The 22875-nt window shown below is 40.5% G+C and overlaps 1 protein-coding gene across 3 annotated transcripts in view; it reads left to right on the top strand.

Annotated features, from left to right (window-relative positions):
• The first annotated feature begins 224 nt into the window (after positions 1 to 224).
• Positions 225 to 22875, top strand: part of EXOC3L4 (exocyst complex component 3 like 4) — a 485609-nt gene continuing 462958 nt past the window's right edge. For 2 of the 3 annotated variants that reach the window (XM_073638363.1, XM_073638360.1), the window contains exon 1: positions 225 to 330. The gene's annotated coding sequence lies outside the window, so the exon portion shown is untranslated. Of the gene's footprint in view, positions 331 to 1020; positions 1094 to 22875 lie in introns of all 3 variants that reach the window. The other variant, XM_073638361.1, reaches the window with a different exon arrangement.

Raw genomic sequence — 22875 nt, 5'->3', positions numbered from 1 at the left:
CTAGAATAAGGGCTTCATCCCATAGAGGTGGTCTATGGGACCCCTGGGTGAATGCTTCTCCTAAATACTTGAGGCAACAAGGAAGGTGTGAAGACATAAGCCAGCATGAGTGGAAGAACTTGTATCATATGACACCCCACAATGTGTAATATGGATATGAGACGTCTCAGGGAGCAAGACCGGAGGTGCAGGAGATGTCATGTCTATGGTAATTCATCACATATGCACTTAGGCTGATGTTTGCTCTCTGGTGGGACACGACCAGTCTATCATCCTAGAAAATCATCTTCAGTCTCAAAAAGTTGGAAGACACTGGAGGCGGACGGAAAGGTAAGTACATTGTAATTATGCAAATTTGGGGTCGTGTACAATTTTCTAAAATCCTGTAAAACATTGGTGTGCATGGGGGCGCTGCAGGGACTTGTGGTGATGGGTAAAGGGGAGGTTCTTTATTAAACCTACATTTACGTGGTCAGGTTATTTGTCTACAGGGATAGGTCAGCACGCTCAGACTTTGCCCCAACTTAAAGGGAACCTGTCAGGTCCCCCATGCCCTCAGAACCCCATTATATATATATATATACTGTATATATATATATATATATATATATATATATATATATATATATATATCCACCAGGACATCTCCTGTCCGCCTGCATCATCCAGGACCTCTATTATCTGTTCCTGGCTTTCCAGGACCTCTGCTACGTGTCCCCTGTGGCATCCAGGACGTCTCCTGTCCGCCTGTAGCTCCCATGACATCTCTTGTCTGCCTGCGGCTGCCAGGACCTCTACTATCTGTTCCTGGTCTTCCAGGACCTCTGCTACATGTCCACCTGTGGTATCCATGATGTCTCCTGTCTGTCAGCAGTCTTCCAGGATTTTTTTTTCCAGTGGCTTTCAGATATTTAGATGCTATTTCCCTTTAAGAAAAAAAAACACTTGATACTTGGAGGCGACTTTTTTTCTTGCATACATTTTCTGTCTCTGAATCTAAAAGCAATTTGTTTCTTTTAGTCAGGAGAGCCTCTTCTCCAGCTGTGCAAACTGATGTCTACGCTGCAAGATGAGAGCCATTGCCTGACGTTGGGTGCGTTTCGCCGGGGTCATCTATACGGCGGTGGCGGGAGGGTGATTGCATGTGACGTGCATTGCAAAAATGTGTGTAATTAATAAATGGGGTGAGACAGGTTTAAGAACGACATCCAGCTGGAATTCAGATGAGATTTTTTTTCTGTGCAGTCAGATGATGTGACGCTCATCAAGTGTTTCGCTGGCAGGTAATTGCTTGGATTAGCAGGTGCATTAGAAAATAGCAAAAGGCAATGGTACTCACCAGCCAAGGTTTCAAGAAAAAATGCACACCAGGACACGGCCGGCCCCCTTTTGTTAGAAGGAGGTAACACAGGTGCAGAATGCTAATGGACAATCGCCCTCACTCACTCTCACTGGAGGGGCGACTACCCAGCATTAAAACTGCACACAGATAAAACTTGCAGTAGGGTGCAATTCACACACTCGCGGCACTGTGCCTAGCCAGCATCCTATTACATGCCCCTACTATTCGACTAGGCGGGATGCCCGGCACCCTATCCGTGCATCGCAGAGTTGTGAAGCCCCCACTCACAAGATCACCATTACTGGGCCTGGCCGTGCCCTGGCAGATAAAAAAAGAAGGTGCACCAGGATTTTGCATATTAAGGGAAGAGGCGATGAACATGGAGCTGCACGTTGGTTATATATGTCCTAGTTTTGGAGCGGGGGAGGGGCGGAGGAGGTGACGGCCATGTGCTCTATATAAAGAACCTACAGACCTATTTATAAGTATGAGACATAAAGGCGTGAGAGGGAAAATAGAGCAAACGACAAAAGGTGTGGAGTCCCCATACATAATCTGTAACAGGACCCCACCTGCCATGAGCCGTTTATAACACTGGTGTCTCCTGTGGTCTCTGGGGGTTCTTATCTGCCAGGATCTGGGGGCGACACCTGCACCCCATACAGCTACTCTAGCAAACAATGCATCTGTGCAAAGCAAAAATCCATAGCCCTGGTAACAGGAATATTCACATTGCTGTGGTGCACAGGAGAACGGCAGGTGTGATGGCATCAAATGGGCAGGGGTCACCTTTGCATTCAGAATCAACTATTATAATATTCTGTTGCACAAGAAAGTTCCATAATCTCATTGCTCTTACAGTAAAGAATCCATAGTCTCACTGCTCTTACACTAAAGAATCCATAGTCTCACTGCTCTTACACTAAAGAATCCATAGTCTCATGCTCTGACACTAAATAGTCTCACTGCTCTTACAGTAAAGATTCCATAGTCTCACTGCTCTTACAGTAAATACAGTCTCGCTGCTCTTACAGTAAATACATAGTCTCACTGCTCTTACAGTAAAGAATCCATACCATAGTCTCACTGCTCTTACAGTAAGTACAGTCTCACTGCTCTTACAGTAAATAATCCATAGTCTCACTGCTCTTACAGTAAATACAGTCTCACTGCTCTTACAGTAAATAATCCACAGTCTCACTGCTCTTACAGTAAAGAATCCATAGTCTCATGCTCTTACAGTAAAGAATCCATAGTCTCACTGCTCTTACACTAAAGAATCCATGGTCTCATGCTCTTACAGTAAAGAATCCATAGTCTCACTGCTCTTACAGTAAAGAATCCATAGTCTCACTGCTCTTACACTAAAGAATCCATAGTCTCATGCTCTTACAGTAAATAATCCATAGTCTTACTGCTGTTACAGTAAAGAATCCATAGTCTCACTGCTCTTACAGTAAATAATCCATAGTCTCATGCTGTTACAGTAAACACAGTCTCACTGTTCTTACAGTAAAGAATCCATAGTCTCACTGCTCTTACAGTAAAGAATCCATAGTCTCACTGCTCTGACACTAGTCTCACTGCTCTTACAGTAAAGAATCCATAGTCTCACTGCTCTTACAGTAAATACAGTCTCACTGCTCTTACATTAAATACAGTCTCACTGCTCTTACAGTAAATAATCCATAGTCTCACTGCTCTTACAGTAAATAATCCATAGTCTCACTGCTCTTACAGTAAATACAGCCTCACTGCTCTTACAGTAAATACAGTCTCACTGCTCTTATAGTAAAGAATCCATAGTCTCACTGCTCTTATAGTAAAGAATCCATAGTCTCACTGCTCTTACAGTAAATACAGTCTCACTGCTCTAACAATAAATAATCCACAGTCTCACTGCTCTTACAGTAAAGAATCCATAGTCTCACTGCTCTTACAGTAAAGAATCCATAGTCTCATGCTCTTACAGTAAAGAATCCATAGTCTCACTGCTCTTACACTAAAGAATCCATAGTCTCACTGCTCTTACACTAAAGAACCCATGGTCTCATGCTCTTACAGTAAAGAATCCATAGTCTCACTGCTCTTACAGTAAAGAATCCATAGTCTCACTGCTCTTACACTAAAGAATCCATAGTCTCATGCTCTTACAGTAAATAATCCATAGTCTCACTGCTCTTACAGTAAAGAATCCATAGTCTCACTGCTCTTACAGTAAATAATCCATAGTCTCATGCTGTTACAGTAAACACAGTCTCACTGTTCTTACAGTAAAGAATCCATAGTCTCACTGCTCTTACAGTAAAGAATCCATAGTCTCACTGCTCTTACAGTAAAGAATCCATAGTCTCACTGCTCTTATAGTAAAGAATCCATACTCTCACTGCTCTTACAGTAAAGAATCCATAGTCTCACTGCTCTGACACTAGTCTCACTGCTCTTACAGTAAAGAATCCATAGTCTCACTGCTCTTACAGTAAATACAGTCTCACTGCTCTTACATTAAATACAGTCTCACTGCTCTTACAGTAAATAATCCATAGTCTCACTGCTCTTACAGTAAATAATCCATAGTCTCACTGCTCTTACAGTAAATACAGCCTCACTGCTCTTACAGTAAATACAGTCTCACTGCTCTTATAGTAAAGAATCCATAGTCTCACTGCTCTTATAGTAAAGAATCCATAGTCTCACTGCTCTTACAGTAAATACAGTCTCACTGCTCTAACAATAAATAATCCACAGTCTCACTGCTCTTACAGTAAAGAATCCATAGTCTCACTGCTCTTACAGTAAAGAATCCATAGCCTCACTGCTCTTACAGTAAATAATCCATAGTCTCACTGCTCTTACACTAAAGAATCCATAGTCTCACTGCTCTTACACTAAAGAATCCATAGTTTCACTGCTCTTACACTAAAGAATCCATAGTCTCATGCTCTTACAGTAAAGAATCCATAGTCTCACTTCTCTTACAGTAAAGAATCCATAGTCTCACTGCTCTTACACTAAAGAATCCATAGTCTCATGCTCTTACAGTAAAGAATCCATAGTCTCACTGCTCTTACAGTAAAGAATCCATCGTCTCACTGCTCTTACAGTAAATAACACAACGTCTCATTGCTCTTACAGTAAAGAATACATAGTTTCACAATTTTTACAGTAAATAGACTCACTGCTCTTACAGTAAATAGTCTCACTGCTTTTACAGTAAATAGTCTCACTGCTCTTACAGTAAAGAATCCATAGTCTCACTGCTCTTGCAGTAAATAATCCATAGCCTCACTGCTCTTACAGTAAATAATCCACAGTCTTACTGCTCTTACAGTAAATAACACAAAGTCTCATTGCTCTTACAGTAAAGAATACATAGTTTCACAATTTTTACAGTAAATAGACTCACTGCTCTTACAGTAAATAGTCTCACTGCTCTTACAGTAAATAGTCTCACTGCTCTTACAGTAAAGAATCCATAGTCTCACTGCTCTTACAGTAAATAACACAAAGTCTCACTGCTCTTACAGTAAAGAAACCACAGTCCCTCTGCTCTTACAGTAAATGCAAAGTATCACTGCTGTTACAGTAAAGATAGATTCACTGCTCGTACAGTACATACATAATCTTACTGATGTTACTTTACAGAATCCGTAGTCTCACTGCTCTTACAGTAAATACATAGTCTCACTGCTCTTACTGTAAAGAATCCATTATCATTGTTTTTACAGTAAAGAATCCTTTTCTATGATAATGGTGAAACTTTCTTTCCTCTAGGCGTAGAGGGTGCCCCCTTTGTCGTGGTTATTGGAGTAGGTATAAAGAGATGTTTAGAAAGATCTCTCTAAGGTCCATTCTTACATTTGTACTTCGTAATTCGATGGCCCCTTGAATAACCCCATGTTTGATCGCCTGTCTTGACTTTACAGACCAGCCATTTCCCTCAGAGGCGTTTTCTATCATGTAAAATAACATCAGATAGTTCTCAATCTCCTCCGGTCCAGCGCTGCTGTGTTTTAGCTGCAGTGGGGATGGTTTGCTGACAGTGCAATCACCGCTGCGCCAATCACTGAGTTCAGAGGTCTGTGCTGTCTGCTTCGGCATCTGAGCTCTTTAAAAATGATGAACCCCTTTAATAATGTTGGTCGCTCTTCTCTGCACCTGCACTAATTCATAAACCAAGTTGATAAATCAGCGAATTCTACAAGACAAAATAAGAACAGTAAGTTAAAAAAAAATGCAAATGATGAATGGTCCCATATTCTTGTCATCAACATCTCTGCCTCTTTTAATGCATCCCATAATTTGATTGCCTTGGCAGCAGCTGCCTGACACTGGCCACTAAAGTTCAGTTTGCCATCCCAGAACTTTTTCAGTGTTTCCCAGAGTTAAACTACTTTGTATTTAGTTGCAAAGTTTGTTTTCAAAATACAGAAGAAATGTAACAAGCGCTGATGGCTGCAGTTAACCACTTAAATCCCTGACAGTGGCGGCTTAATGGTTGCACAACAATTCCCATCGCCACCCCTCCCTGTCGCTGTGATGTAATTGTTGGGCACTGATGGGTTACAATGGCAGTTAGGGGTCTGCTGTAGACCCCTGTTGCTGCCATCCTGGTTCTCCTATAAAGACGCCATTCTGTGGTATTACACTATATAGTGTAAGTGAATGGATGATTGCAGGATCAAGTCCACTAAAAAAAAACAAAAAAATAAAGTTAAAAATAATAAAAAGTTTTTAAAATAAATAAATGTATATATATGAAATAAAAAATGATACAAGTTTGATTCACTCTTTTTTTCTCCAATTTAAAAGTAAAAAAAAAAATTGATATCAAAATATAAAGTTAACTAACCCATTTCCAAGAGGAAAAAAATCAAAATGTCAGAATTGAGATATTTTGGTCACAACATCTGTGTAAAAATAGGCAAAAGTAACGCTGTGTGTACTCAAAAAAGAAGCCGTCAAACAGCTCCATGGATAGAAAAATAAAAACATTACAGGTCACAAAAATTAGTGATCCAAACCCCAATTTTTTTTTATTTTGTTATTTACAGATTTCTGATTTTTTTTTTCACATCTTAAATGAAAAAATTAACTATGTACATTTGGTAGGGATGGAATCGGAATGACCTGCAGAATCACGACACCAGGTCACTTTTACCGCATAGTGAACGCTGTAAAAACAAAACCCAAAAAACTATGACGCAATTTTTTTTTCACCATTGCATCCCACTTGGATTTTTTTTCCCTGTTTTTTTTTTTTTTTTCCAGTCCATTATACGGTAAAATAAATGGGATCATTAAAATCTACAACTCATCCCGCGAAAAAACAAGCCCTGGTCGTGTCGATGGATGCATGAAAAGAAAGTTATGGCTCTTGGAAGAAGGGAACGGAAATAAGGAAAGTTTAAAAAAAAAAATTAAAATTAAAATTATCTTCGGAGACAGGAAGGGTTTAAAGAAAAACATCCCAAACTGCATAATGTATTGTAGATAAAATGCGGATCGGAAGAAGTGGCCCTTTGGTTTTCCAATTGATGGAGATCCAGAGGGGTCTCCAACCGGCTCCGGCACCTGTCCCAACCTATTTGGGTGCTGCTTGGGATATACACGGAGATCAATTTCCTGCTGATTCCAGAAATCCGCTCATCTTTAGGATATCCTCGAAATGAACTATCCCTTTAATTTGGCACAAACTTGTGAACTCCGACTCTACCGCAGACTATGGAGTTGCACTCTTCCATTGCACACATTTTCCCCCTCTTTTTGCAGCTTTCTTACTATTTACTTATTGATTCGCAGCGGGTGTTTTTTTTATTTTATTTCCACGAGCACAAAAGATCATATTGAGGAATCCTTTGTCTCTTTGGGCCGGGTAGAGCATTAATTATTTTCCGCATGCTAATCCACAATGAACCAATTACCGCGGAGCGTATCCATTTCAGCGCGCTGCGCTGTGCGCACACCCCCTCAGTCACTTCACCTTCCCGAGCTGAATATTCCCTCGCTACAGAAACCCTTCACGCGGGAGGAATTGAGCTGTCGCTCTTTGTTTGCCCGCGCCTCCCCCAGAGATTGGAAAGAGCGTGCACTGGGCGAGGCTGGGGGTCTTTATGTTGGAACAACCTGCATCTGAGCGTGGTTTATTACACATGATGGGAGCAAAAATCTTTTATTTTTCCAGTGACAAAAGGCTTTGAGATCTCACGGCTTGTGGCTCGGAATAGTCACATGGAGCCGCTTACGTGTTCACAAGTTTTAGAAAATTTTATATAGAGAAAAGATAACGAAGAATAACTCAGAAATGACTTATCATAACAGGACTACTGCCCCCCCAGACCCCCGGAGCCAGGAATGTGCTGCACGGTGGGATGTGACAATGTGTAGGGTCAATACAGCCCAACGTATCTGATCACACCGGAGCTGAAATCACCCAGCCTTCCCTGCTGCTTCACAGTCTGCACAGAGATAGCTCCGGAGATTTACATCCCGGAAAGTATTATCTGTACGTAAGAAACTGAGAAAAGAAGTCTGAAAATAAGACGGCAGAATAGTGAGTGCCGCTCTGGAGTATAATACAGGATGTAACTCAGGATCAGTAATGTAATGTATGTACACAGTGACCGCACCAGCAGAATAGTGAGTGCAGCTCTGGAGTATAATACAGGATGTAACTCAGGATCAGTAATGTAATGTATGTACACAGTGACTGCACCAGCAGAATAGTGAGTGCAGCTCTGGAGTATAATACAGGATGTAACTCAGGATCAGTAATGTAATGTATGTACACAGTGACTGCACCAGCAGAATAGTGAGTGCAGCTCTGGAGTATAATACAGGATGTAACTCAGGATCACTAATGTAATGTATGTACACAGTGACTGCACCAGCAGAATAGTGAGTGCAGCTCTGGAGTATAATACAGGATGTAACTCAGGATCAGTACAGGATCAATAATGTAATGTATGTACACAGTGACTGCACCAGCAGAATAGTGAGTGCAGCTCTGGAGTATAATACAGGATGTAACTCAGGATCAGTAATGTAATATATGTACACAGTGACTGCACCAGCAGAATAGTGAGTGCAGCTCTGGAGTATAATACAGGATGTAACTCAGGATCACTAATGTAATGTATGTACACAGTGAATGCACCAGCAGAATAGTGAGTGCCGCTCTGGAGCATAATACAGGATGTAACTCAGGATCACTAATGTAATGTATGTACACAGTGAATGCACCAGCAGAATAGTGAGTGCCGCTCTGGAGCATAATACAGGATGTAACTCAGGATCAGTAATGTAATGTATGTACACAGTGACTGCACCAGCAGAATAGTGAGTGCAGCTCTGGGGTATAATACAGGATGTAACTCAGAATCAGTAATGTAATGTATGTACACAGTGACTGCACCAGCAGAATAGTGAGTGCAGCTCTGGAGTATAATACAGGATGTAACTCAGGATCACTAATGTAATGTATGTACACAGTGAATGCACCAGCAGAATAGTGAGTGCCGCTCTGGAGCATAATACAGGATGTAACTCAGGATCAGTAATGTAATGTATGTACACAGTGACTGCACCAGCAGAATAGTGAGTGCAGCTCTGGAGTATAAAACAGGAGGTAACTCAGGATCAGTAATGTAATGTATGTACACAGTGACTGCACCAGCAGAATAGTGAGTGCAGCTCTGGGGTATAATACAGGATGTAACTCAGGATCAGTACAGGATCAGTAATGTAATGTATGTACACAGTGACTGCACCAGCAGAATAGTGAGTGCAGCTCTGGGGTATAATACAGGATGTAACTCAGGATCAGTAATGTAATGTATGTACACGGTGACTGCACCAGCAGAATAGAGAGTGCAGCTCTGGAGTATAATACAGGAGGTAACTCAGGATCAGTAATGTAATGTATGTACACAGTGACTGCACCAGCAGAATAGTGAGTGCAGCTCTGCAGTATAATACAGGATGTAACCCAGGATCAGTAATGTAATGTATGTACACAGTGACTGCACCAGCACAATAGTGAGTGCAGCTCTGGAGTATAATACAGGAGGTAACTAAGGATCAGTACATGATCAGTAATGTAATGTATGTACACAGTGACTGCACCAGCAGAATAGTGAGTGCAGCTCTGGAGTATAATACAGGATGTAACTCAGGATCATTAATGTAATGTATGTACACAGTGACTGCACCAGCAGAATAGTGAGTGCAGCTCTGGAGTATAATACAGGATGTAACTCAGGATCAGTAATGTAATGTATGTACACAGTGACTGCACCAGCAGAATAGTGAGTGCAGCTCTGGGGTATAATACAGGATGTAACTCAGAATCAGTAATGTAATGTATGTACACAGTGACTGCACCAGTCGAATAGTGAGTGCAGCTCTGGAGTATAATACAGGATGTAACTCAGGATCACTAATGTAATGTATGTACACAGTGAATGCACCAGCAGAATAGTGAGTGCCGCTCTGGAGCATAATACAGGATGTAACTTAGGATCAGTAATGTAATGTATGTACACAGTGACTGCACCAGCAGAATAGTGAGTGCAGCTCTGGAGTATAAAACAGGAGGTAACTCAGGATCAGTAATGTAATGTATGTACACAGTGACTGCACCAGCAGAATAGTGAGTGCAGCTCTGGGGTATAATACAGGATGTAACTCAGGATCAGTACAGGATCAGTAATGTAATGTATGTACACAGTGACTGCACCAGCAGAATAGTGAGTGCAGCTCTGGGGTATAATACAGGATGTAACTCAGGATCAGTAATGTAATGTATGTACACGGTGACTGCACCAGCAGAATAGAGAGTGCAGCTCTGGAGTATAATACAGGAGGTAACTCAGGATCAGTAATGTAATGTATGTACACAGTGACTGCACCAGCAGAATAGTGAGTGCAGCTCTGCAGTATAATACAGGATGTAACCCAGGATCAGTAATGTAATGTATGTACACAGTGACTGCACCAGCAGAATAGTGAGTGCAGCTCTGGAGTATAATACAGGAGGTAACTAAGGATCAGTACATGATCAGTAATGTAATGTATGTACACAGTGACTGCACCAGCAGAATAGTGAGTGCAGCTCTGGAGTATAATACAGGATGTAACTCAGGATCATTAATGTAATGTATGTACACAGTGACTGCACCAGCAGAATAGTGAGTGCAGCTCTGGAGTATAATACAGGATGTAACTCAGGATCAGTAATGTAATGTATGTACACAGTGACTGCACCAGCAGAATAGTGAGTGCAGCTCTGGAGTATAATACAGGATGTAACTCAGGATCAGGACAGGATCAGTAATGTAATGTATGTACACAGTGACTGCACTAGCAGAATAGTGAGTGCAGCTCTGGAGTATAATACAGTAGGTAACTCAGGATCAGTACAGGATCAGTAATGTAATGTATGTACACAGTGACTGCACGAGCAGAATAGTGAGTGCAGCTCTGGAGTATAATACAGGATGTAACTCAGGATCAGTAACGTAATGTGTGTACACAGTGATTGCACCAGCAGAATAGTGAGTGCAGCTCTGGAGTATAATACAGGATGTAACTCAGGATCAGTAATGTAATGTATGTACACAGTGACTGCACTAGCAGAATAGTGAGCGCAGCTCTGGAGTATAATACAGGATGTAACTCAGGATCAGTACAGGATCAGTAATGTACTGTATATACACAGTGACTGCACCAGCAGAATAGTGAGTGCAGCTCTGGAGTATAATACAGGAGGTAACTCAGGATCAGTACAGGATCAGTAATGTAATGTATGTACACAGTGACTGCACCAGCAGAATAGTGAGTGCAGCTCTGGAGTATAATACAGGATGTAACTCAGGATCAGTAATGTAATGTATGTACACAGTGACTGCACCAGCAGAATAGTGAGTGCAGCTCTGGAGTATAATACAGGAGGTAACTCAGGATCAGTAATGTAATGTATGTACACAATGACTGCACCAGCAGAATAGTGAGTGCAGCTCTGGAGTATAATACAGGATGTAACTCAGGATCAGTAATGTAATGTATGTACACAGTGACTGCACCAGCAGAATAGTGAGTGCAGCTCTGGAGTATAATACAGGAGGTAACTCAGGATCAGTAATGTAATGTATGTACACAGTGACTGCACCAGAAGAATAGTGAGTGCAGCTCTGGAGTATAATACAGGATGTAACTCCGGATCAGTACAGGATCAGTAATGTAATGTATGTACACAGTGACTGCACCAGCAGAATAGTGAGTGCCGCTCTGGAGTATAATACAGGAGGTAACTCAGGATCAGTAATGTAATGTATGTACACAGTGACTGCACCAGCAGAATAGTGAGTGCAGCTCTGGAGTATAATACAGGATGTAACTCAGGATCAGTACAGGATCAGTAATGTAATGTATGTACACAATGACTGCACCAGCAGAATAGTGAGTGCAGCTCTGGGGTATAATACAGGATGTAACTCAGGATCAGTAATGTAATGTATGTACACAGTGACTGCACCAGCAGAATAGTGAGTGCAGCTCTGGAGTATAATACAGGATGTAACTCCGGATCAGTACAGGATCAGTAATGTAATGTATGTACACAGTGACTGCACCAGCAGAATAGTGAGTGCCGCACTGGAGTATAATACAGGAGGTAACTCAGGATCAGTAATGTAATGTATGTACACAGTGACTGCACCAGCAGAATAGTGAGTGCAGCTCTGGAGTATAATACAGGATGTAACTCAGGATCAGTAATGTAATGTATGTACACAGTGACTGCACCAGCAGAATAGTGAGTGCCGCACTGGAGTATAATACAGGAGGTAACTCAGGATCAGTAATGTAATGTATGTACACAGTGACTGCACCAGCAGAATAGTGAGTGCAGCTCTGGAGTATAATACAGGATGTAACTCAGGATCAGTAATGTAATGTATGTACATAGTGACTGCACCAGCAGAATAGTGAGTGCAGCTCTGGAGTATAATACAGGATGTAACTCAGGTTCAGTAATGTAATGTATGTACACAGAGACTGCACCAGCAGAATAGTGAGTGCAGCTCTGGGGTATAATACATGATGTAATTCAGGATCAGTACAGGATCAGTAATGTAATATATCTACACAATGACTGCACCAGCAAAATAGTGAGTGCAGCTCTGGGGTATAATACAGGATGTAACTCAGGATCAGTAATGTAATGTATGTACACAGTGACTGCACCAGCAGAATAGTGAGTGCAGCTCTGGGGTATAATACAGGATGTAACTCAGGATCAGTATAGGATCAGTAATGTAATGTATGTACACAATGACTCCGCCAGCAGAATAGTGAGTGCAGCTCTGGAGTATAATACAGGATGTAGCTCAGGATCAGTAATGTAATGTATGTACACAGTGACTGCAACAGCAGAATAGTGAGTGCAGCTCTGGAGTATAATACAGGATGTAGCTCAGGATCAGTAATGTAATGTATGTACACAGTGACTGTACCAGCAGAATAGTGAGTGCAGCTCTGGAGTATAATACAGGATGTAACTCAGGATCAGTAATGTAATGTATGTACACAGTGACTGCACTAGCAGAATAGTGAGCGCAGCTCTGGAGTATAATACAGGATGTAACTCAGGATCAGTACAGGATCAGTAATGTACTGTATATACACAGTGACTGCACCAGAAGAATAGTGAGTGCAGCTCTGGAGTATAATACAGGATGTAACTCAGGATCAGTAATGTAATATATGTACACAGTGACTGCACTAGCAGAATAGTGAGTGCAGCTCTGGAGTATAATACAGTAGGTAACTCAGGATCAGTACAGAATCAGTAATGTAATGTATGTACACAGTGACTGCACGAGCAGAATAGTGAGTGCAGCTCGGGAGTATAATACAGGATGTAACTCAGGATCAGTAATGTAATGTGTGTACACAGTGATTGCACCAGCAGAATAGTGAGTGCAGCTCTGGAGTATAATACAGGATGTAACTCAGGATCAGTAATGTAATGTATGTACACAGTGACTGCACTAGCAGAATAGGGAGCGCAGCTCTGGAGTATAATACAGGATGTAACTCAGGATCAGTACAGGATCAGTAATGTATTGTATATACACAGTGACTGCACCAGCAGAATAGTGAGTGCAGCTCTGGAGTATAATACAGGAGGTAACTCAGGATCAGTACAGGATCAGTAATGTAATGTATGTACACAGTGACTGCACCAGCAGAATAGTGAGTGCAGCTCTGGAGTATAATACAGGATGTAACTCAGGATCAGTACAGGATCAGTAATGTAATGTATGTACACAATGACTGCACCAGCAGAATAGTGAGTGCAGCTCTGGAGTATAATACAGGAGGTAACTCAGGATCAGTAATGTAATGTATGTACACAGTGACTGCACCAGAAGAATAGTGAGTGCAGCTCTGGAGTATAATACAGGATGTAACTCCGGATCAGTACAGGATCAGTAATGTAATGTATGTACACAGTGACTGCACCAGCAGAATAGTGAGTGCCGCTCTGGAGTATAATACAGGAGGTAACTCAGGATCAGTAATGTAATGTATGTACACAGTGACTGCACCAGAAGAATAGTGAGTGCAGCTCTGGAGTATAATACAGGATGTAACTCAGGATCAGTAATGTAATGTATGTACACAGTGACTGTACCAGCAGAATAGTGAGTGCAGTTCTGGAGTATAATACAGGAGGTAACTCAGGATCAGTAATGTAATGTATGTACACAGTGACTGCACCAGCAGAATAGTGAGTGCAGCTCTGGAGTATAATACAGGATGTAACTCAGGATCAGTACAGGATCAGTAATGTAATGTATGTACACAATGACTGCACCAGCAGAATAGTGAGTGCAGCTCTGGAGTATAATACAGGAGGTAACTCAGGATCAGTAATGTAATGTATGTACACAGTGACTGCACCAGCAGAATAGTGAGTGCAGCTCTGGAGTATAATACAGGATGTAACTCAGGATCAGTACAGGATCAGTAATGTAATGTATGTACACAGTGACTGCACCAGCAGAATAGTGAGTGCAGCTCTGGAGTATAATACAGGATGTAACTCAGGATCAGTAATGTAATGCATGTACACAGTGACTGCACCAGCAGAATAGTGAGTGCAGCTCTGGAGTATAATACAGGATGTAACTCAGGATCAGTAATGTAATGTATGTACACAATGACTGCACCAGCAGAATAGTGAGTGCCGCTCTGGAGTATAATACAGGAGGTAACTCAGGATCAGTAATGTAATGTATGTACACAGTGACTGCACCAGCAGAATAGTGAGTGCAGCTCTGGAGTATAATACAGGATGTAACTCAGGATCAGTAATGTAATGTATGTACACAGTGACTGCACCAGCAGAATAGTGAGTGCAGCTCTGGAGTATAATACAGGATGTAACTCAGGTTCAGTAATGTAATGTATGTACACAGAGACTGCACCAGCAGAATAGTGAGTGCAGCTCTGGGGTATAATACATGATGTAATTCAGGATCAGTACAGGATCAGTAATGTAATGTATCTACACAATGACTGCACCAGCAAAATAGTGAGTGCAGCTCTGGGGTATAATACAGGATGTAACTCAGGATCAGTAATGTAATGTATGTACACAGTGACTGCACCAGCAGAATAGTGAGTGCAGCTCTGGGGTATAATACAGGATGTAACTCAGGATCAGTATAGGATCAGTAATGTAATGTATGTACACAATGACTCCGCCAGCAGAATAGTGAGTGCAGCTCTGGAGTATAATACAGGATGTAGCTCAGGATCAGTAATGTAATGTATGTACACAGTGACTGCAACAGCAGAATAGTTAGTGCAGCTCTGGAGTATAATACAGGATGTAGCTCAGGATCAGTAATGTAATGTATGTACACAGTGACTCCGCCAGCAGAATAGTGAGTGCAGCTCTGGAGTATAATACAGGATGTAGCTCAGGATCAGTAATGTAATGTATGTACACAGTGACTGTACCAGCAGAATAGTGAGTGCAGCTCTGGAGTATAATACAGGATGTAACGCAGGATCAGTAATGTAATGTATGTACACAGTGACTGCACCAGCAGAATAGTGAGTGCAGCTCTGGAGTATAATACAGGATGTAACTCAGGATCAGTAATGTAATGTATGTACACAGTGACTGTACCAGCAGAATAGTGAGTGCAGCTCTGGAGTATAATACAGGATGTAACTCAGGATCAGTACAGGATCAGTAATGTAATGTATGTACACAGTGACTGCACCAGCAGAATAGTGAATGCAGCTCTGGAGTATAATACAGGATGTAACTCAGGATCAGTACAGGATCAGTAATGTAATGTATGTACACAGTGACTGGACCAGCAGAATAGTGAGTGCAGCTCTGGAGTATAATACAGGATGTAACTCAGGATCAGTACAGGATCAGTAATGTAATGTATGTACACAATGACTCCGCCAGCAGAATAGTGAGTGCAGCTCTGGAGTATAATACAGGATGTAGCTCAGGATCAGTAATGTAATGTATGTACACAGTGACTGTACCAGCAGAATAGTGAGTGCAGCTCTGGAGTATAATACAGGATGTAACGCAGGATCAGTAATGTAATGTATGTACACAGTGACTGCACCAGCAGAATAGTGAGTGCAGCTCTGGAGTATAATACAGGATGTAACTCAGGATCAGTACAGGATCAGTAATGTAATGTATGTACACAGTGACTGCACCAGTAGAATAGTGAGTGCAGCTCTGGGGTATAATACAGGATGTAACTCAGGATCAGTAATGTAATGTATGTACACAGTGACTGCACCAGCAGAATAGTGAGTACAGCTCTGGAGTATAATACTGGATATAACTCAGGATCAGTAATGTAATGTATGTACACAGTGACTGCACCAGCAGAATAGTGAGTGCAGCTCTGGAGTATAATACAGGATGTAACTCAGGATCAGTAATGTATGTACACAGTGACTGCACCAGTAGAATAGTGAGTGCAGCTCTGGAGTATAATACAGGATGTAACTCAGGATCAGTACAGGATCAGTAATGTAATGTATGTACACTGTGACTGCACCAGTAGAATAGTGAGTGCAGCTCTGGGGTATAATACAGGATGTAGCTCAGGATCAGTAATGTAATGTATGTACACAGTGACTGCACCAGCAGAATAGTGAGTACAGCTCTGGAGTATAATACTGGATATAACTCAGGATCAGTAATGTAATGTATGTACACAGTGACTGCAGCAGCAGAATAGTGAGTGCAGCTCTGGAGTATAATACAGGATGTAACTCAGGATCAGTAATGTAATGTATGTACACAGTGACTGCACCAGTAGAATAGTGAGTGCAGCTCTGGAGTATAATACAGGATGTAACTCAGGATCAGTACAGGATCAGTAATGTAATGTATGTACACAGTGACTGCACCAGTAGAATAGTGAGTGCAGCTCTGGGGTATAATACAGGATGTAGCTCAGGATCAGTACAGGATCAGTAATGTAATGTATGTACACAGTGACTGCACCAGCACAATAGTGAGTGCAGCTCTGGAGTATAATACAGGATGTAATTCAGGATCAGTAATGTAATGTATGTACACAGTGACTGCACCAGTAGAATAGTGAGTGCAGCTCTGGAGTATAATACAGGATGTAGCTCAGGATCAGTAATGTGATGTACAGTTGAAACCAGAAGTTTCCATTCACTATATAATAAGACACATATAATGTTTTTCTCAATATCTGACATGAAATCAGAATAAACCTTTCCCGTTTTAGGTCAATTAGGATTACCATCATTTTTAGTATTTGCCAAATGCCAGAATAATGAGAGAGAGAGAGAATGTTTTAAGGCATTTTTATTACTTACTGCAAAGTTAAAAGTTTCCATACATTTCATTAGTATTTGGTACCATTGCCCTTAAACTGAATGACTTGGGTCAGATGTTTGGGATATCCTTCCACAAGCTTCTCACAATAGTTGTTTGGAATTTGAGCCGATTCCTCCTGACAAAACTGGTGTAACTGATCCAGGTTTGTAGGTCGCCTTGCTCGCAGCCTTTTCAGCTTTGCCCATAAATGTTCAATAGGACCTGGTCTCTAATCTGAGCTGCTGTTAACCTGTGATTTCTGAGGCTGGTGACTTGGATAAACTTATCCTCAGAAGCAGAGGTGACTCTTGGTCTTCCTTTGCTGGGGCTGTCCTCATGTGAGCCAGTTTCTTTGTAGCGCTTGATGGTTTTTGCAACTGCACTTGGAGACACACTCAAAGTTTTCCCAATTTTTCGGACTGACTGACCTTCATTTCTTAAAGTAATGATGGCCACTCGTTTTTCTTTACTTAGCTGCTTTTTTCTTGCCATAATACAAATTCTAACAGTCTATTCAGTAGGACTATCAGCTGTGTATCCACCAGACTTCTGCACAACACAACTGATGGTCCCAACCCCATTTATAAGGCAAGAAATCCCACTTATTAAACCTGACAGGGCACACCTGTGAAGTGAAAACCATTTCCGGTGACTATCTCTTGAAGCTCATCAAGAGAATGCCAAGAGTGTGTAAGCAGTCATCAAAGCAAAAGGTGGCTACTTTGAAGAACCTAGAATATAAGACATATTTTCAGTTGTTTCACACTTTTTTGTTAAGTATATAATTCCACATGTGGTAATTCATAGTTTTGTTGCCTTCAGTGTGAATGTACAATTTTCAAAGTCATGAAAATACAGAAAAATCTTTAAATGAGAAGGTGTGTCCAAACTTTTGGTCTGTACTGTGTATTTTCCTGATCTGCCTGAAAACCAAAAGATACTGATGTCAAAAGCGCCTTTTATAGTGATGCTACAACACATGCATAGGGTTTGATACAGTACCAAATTCTTCTCAAGCTCCAAAAATTCTCAGACACTTTAACTGCAGATGACTGACACTGATCTCTGACAGCAAGATTATCACACACAGAAATCCATGACCATCTTATATGGACTTAATGGTTGTATGCTGCTGATTTATGCTCAATGGACTGTGGCTTATTATAATAGTGGATGTTGTTTTCCACAGGTGTTATACCATGGATAATTAAAGCTACATTCCTATGGCCATTCAAGAAAAACACACAATAGTTCTGGAATTGTATGATTTAAATTACCAGTCATCAGGCAGAGATCCCAACCCAAAACACAGGGAAAATGGGACAGTCCAAAATCTGCCTAAGAATGATATTACCCAGCATGCTGATGTGAAGATGTTATTATATGTAATGGTCAAAAATAACTGCTGACATATGAACAAATGAATCAAGGGCAGTTGTATTATTGTACATAGGGGGCAGTATTATAGTAGTTATATTCTTGTACATAGGAGCAGTATTATAGTAGATATATTCTTGTACATAGCAGCAGTATTATAGTAGTTATATTCTTGTACATAGGGGCAGTATTATAGTAGTTATATTCTTGTACATAGGGGCAGTATTATAGTAGTTATATTCTTGTACATAGGGGGCAGTATTATAGTAGTTATATTCTTGTACATAGGGGCAGTATTATAGTAGTTATATTCTTGTACATAGGAGCAGTATTATAGTAGTTATATTCCTGTACATAGGGGCAGTATTATAGTAGTTATAGTCTTGTACATAGGTGGCCGTATTATAGTAGTTATATTCTTGTACATAGGGGGCAGTATTATAGTAGTTATATTCTTGTACATAGGGGGCAGTATTATAGTAGTTATATTCTTGTACATAGGAGCAGTATTATAGTATTTATATTCTTGTACATAGGAGCAGTATTATAGTAGTTATATTCTTGTACATAGGAATAGTATTATAGTAGCTATATTCTTGTACATAGGAGCAGTATTATAGTAGTTATATTCTTGTACATAGGGGGCAGTATTATAGTAGTTATATTCTTGTACATAGAGGGCAGTATTATAGTAGATATATTATTGTACATAGGAGCAGTATTATAGTATTTATATTCTTGTACATAGGAGCAGTATTATAGTAGTTATATTCTTGTACATAGGGGCAGTATTATAGTAGTTATATTCTTGTACATAGGGGCAGTATTATAGTAGATATATTATTGTACATAGGAGCAGTATTATAGTATTTATATTCTTGTACATAGGGGGCAGTATTATAGTAGATATATTATTGTACATAGGAGCAGTATTATAGTATTTATATTCTTGTACATAGGGGCAGTATTATAGTAGTTATATTCTTGTACATAGGGGGCAGTATTATAGTAGTTATATTCTTGTACATAGGAGCAGTATTATAGTATTTATATTCTTGTACATAGGAGCAGTATTATAGTAGTTATATTCCTGTACATAGGAATAGTATTATAGTAGCTATATTCTTGTACATAGGGGCAGTATTATAGTAGTTATAGTCTTGTACATAGGTGGCCGTATTATAGTAGTTATATTCTTGTACATAGGGGGCAGTATTATAGTAGTTATATTCTTGTACATAGGGGAAGCATTATAGTAGTTATATTCTTGTACATAGGAGCAGTATTATAGTAGTTATATTCTTGTACATAGGAGCAGTATTATAGTAGTTATATTCTTGTACATAGTAACAGTATTATGGTAGTCATATTCTTGTATATGAGGGGCAGTATTATAGTAGTCATATTCTTGTACATGAGGGGCAGTATTATAGTAGTTATATTCTTGTACATAAGAGCAGTATTATAGTAGTTATATTCTTGTACATAGTAACAGTATTATAGTAGTCATATTCTTGTACATGAGGGGCAGTATTATAGTAGTTATATTCTTGTACATAGGGGGCAGTATTATAGTAGTTATATTCTTGTACATAAGAGCAGTATTATAGTAGTTATATTCTTGTACATAGTAACAGTATTATAGTAGTCATATTCTTGTACATGAGGGGCAGTATTATAGTAGTTATATTCTTGTACATAGGAGAAGTATTATAGTAGATATATTCTTGTACATAGGAGCAGTATTATAGTAGTCATATTCTTGTACATGAGGGGCAGTATTATAGTAGTTATATTCTTGTACATAGGAGCAGTATTATAGTAGTTATATTCTTGTACATAGGGAGCAGTATTATAGTAGTTATATTCTTGTACATAGGGGGCAGTATTATAGTAGTTATATTCTTGTACATAAGAGCAGTATTATAGTAGTTATATTCTTGTACATAAGAGCAGTATTATAGTAGTTATATTACATAGTTTATAAGGCCGAAAAAAGACAAGCGTCCATCCAGTTCAGCCTATTTCTTGTGCACTGCAGCTATTCCGCAGCGTTGATTCAGGGGAAGGCAACAAAAAACCATGCGGTATAGGCCAATTTACATCATTGAGGAAAAATTCACTTCCCGACACCAATCTGGCAGTCAGATTAAATCCCTGGATTAATTAACTAAGCATAAGATGTAATTTTATTGTTCTCAAGAAAGGCGTCCAGGCCTCTCTTGAACTCATTAAGTGAGTTGGACATCACCACTTCCTCTCCCAGAGAGTTCCAGAGTCTCACGGCTCTGACCGTAAAGAATCCCCTTCTATGCTGGTGCAGGAACCTCCTTTCCTCCAGACGCATAGTGTGCCCCCTCGTCTTTGTCACCATCCTTGGTATAAACAGGTCATGGGAGAGATCTCTGTACTGCCCCCTGATGTATTTATACATGTTTATGAGGTCTCCCCTAAGCCTTCTATTTTCCAACGTAAATAGGCCTAATTTTGACAACCTCTCTGGGTATTCTAGTCCCTCCATTCCCTTTATTACCTTAGTCGCCCTCCTTTGTACCCTCTCTAGCTCCAATATGTCTTTCCTGAGCACCGGAGCCCAGAACTGTGCACAATATTCTAAGTGCGGCCTTACCAGCGCTTTATACAGAGGAAGAACAATGTTCTCATCATATGCCCCTATTCCTCTTCTGATGCATGCCATGACTCTATTTGCCTTCGCAGCTGCTGCCTGACACTGGGCACTCCAATTTAATTTGCTGTTAACCAAGACGCCCAGGTCCTTCTCCATGTCAGATTTCCCCAACGGTTTCCCATTTAATATGTATGGGTGACTGCTGTTTTTCTTTCCCATGTGCATGACCTTACATTTATCGGCATTGAAGCCCATTTGCCATTTTTTGGCCCAACTCCCCAATTTATCTAAATCCTCCTGTAGCTGTGCCCTATCCTCATCTGTATTAACTACTTTACAAAGTTTAGTATCATCTGCAAATATTGCTATTTTACTATGCCACCCTTCCACTAGATCATTAATAAATATATTAAATAATATAGGGCCCAAGACAGACCCTTGAGGCACCCCGCTAGTAACCCTGACACACCCTGAGCTTACTCCATTGATAACCACCCTCTGCTTTCTATCACTCAGCCAGCTATTTACCCACTTGCACACATTATCCCCCAGACCAAGCATTCTCATTTTATATACCAACCTTTTGTGTGGCACGGTATCAAACGCTTTGGAGAAGTCAAGGTCTACAACATCCACTGACTCTCCCCGGTCCAGCTGTGAGCTCACCTCCTCGTAGAAGGCGATCAGGAGCGATCCCTCATGAATCCATGTTGATATGGAGTTAGACAGTTATTATCATTAAGATATTCTACAATAGCATCTCTAAGAAATCCTTCAAACAATTTACCCACAACAGACGTTAAGCTTACTCGTCTATAGTTCCCAGGGTCACTTTTAGACCCCTTTTTGAATATTGGTACCACATTTGCTTGGCGCCAGTCAAGTGGGACAGTCCCTGTCCATAAAGAGTGCTTGAATATAAGATACAGCGGTCTGTCTATCACATTATTTAATTCTTTTAGTACCCGGGGGTGTATGCCATCTGGGCCTGGTGACTTGTCTATTTTGATATTATTTAGGCGTTTCTGAACTTCCTCCTGGGTTAGGTGGGTGATATTTAGCGGAGGGTTTACTTTATCACTCTGCATTTCCTCCGATAAATTGTTTTCTTTTGTGAAAACAGTGGAGAAGAAGCTATTGAGTAGGTTCGCTTTACCCTCATCGCCCTCTATGATTTTACCCAGGTTATTTTTCAATGGGCCAACGCCATCAGTTTTAATCCTTTTACTGTTTATATAGTTAAAGAACAGTTTGGGATTCGTTTTACTTTCCTTGGCAATTAGTCTCTCTGTCTCCTCTTTTGCTATTCTTATTTGATTCTTACAGATTTTGTTTTTTTCCCTATAAGATATTAGCGCTTCCTCGCTGCCTTCTTGTTTAAGTTTACCGAAAGCCCTTTTTTTGTTTTTCATTGCCCTCTTGACTTCCTTATTTAGCCACATTGGCTTCCTCCTATTCCTAGCCCTTTTATTCCCATAAGGTATGTACCTTCTACAGTGACTATGTAGGACTGTTTTGAAAATTTCCCATTTTCTCTCCGTGCTCCTATTACTGAAGATCCTATCCCAGTCTATAAGGTGAAGGGCATCTCTTAGCTGATCAAACTTTGCCCTCCTG

The sequence above is a fragment of the Phyllobates terribilis genome, unplaced genomic scaffold (assembly GCF_046119375.1).
Source record: "Phyllobates terribilis strain yellow unplaced genomic scaffold, ASM4611937v1 Scaffold_7__3_contigs__length_470593459, whole genome shotgun sequence".
Lineage (NCBI taxonomy): Eukaryota > Metazoa > Chordata > Amphibia > Anura > Dendrobatidae > Phyllobates > Phyllobates terribilis.
This window is presented reverse-complemented; position numbering and strand designations above follow the sequence as displayed.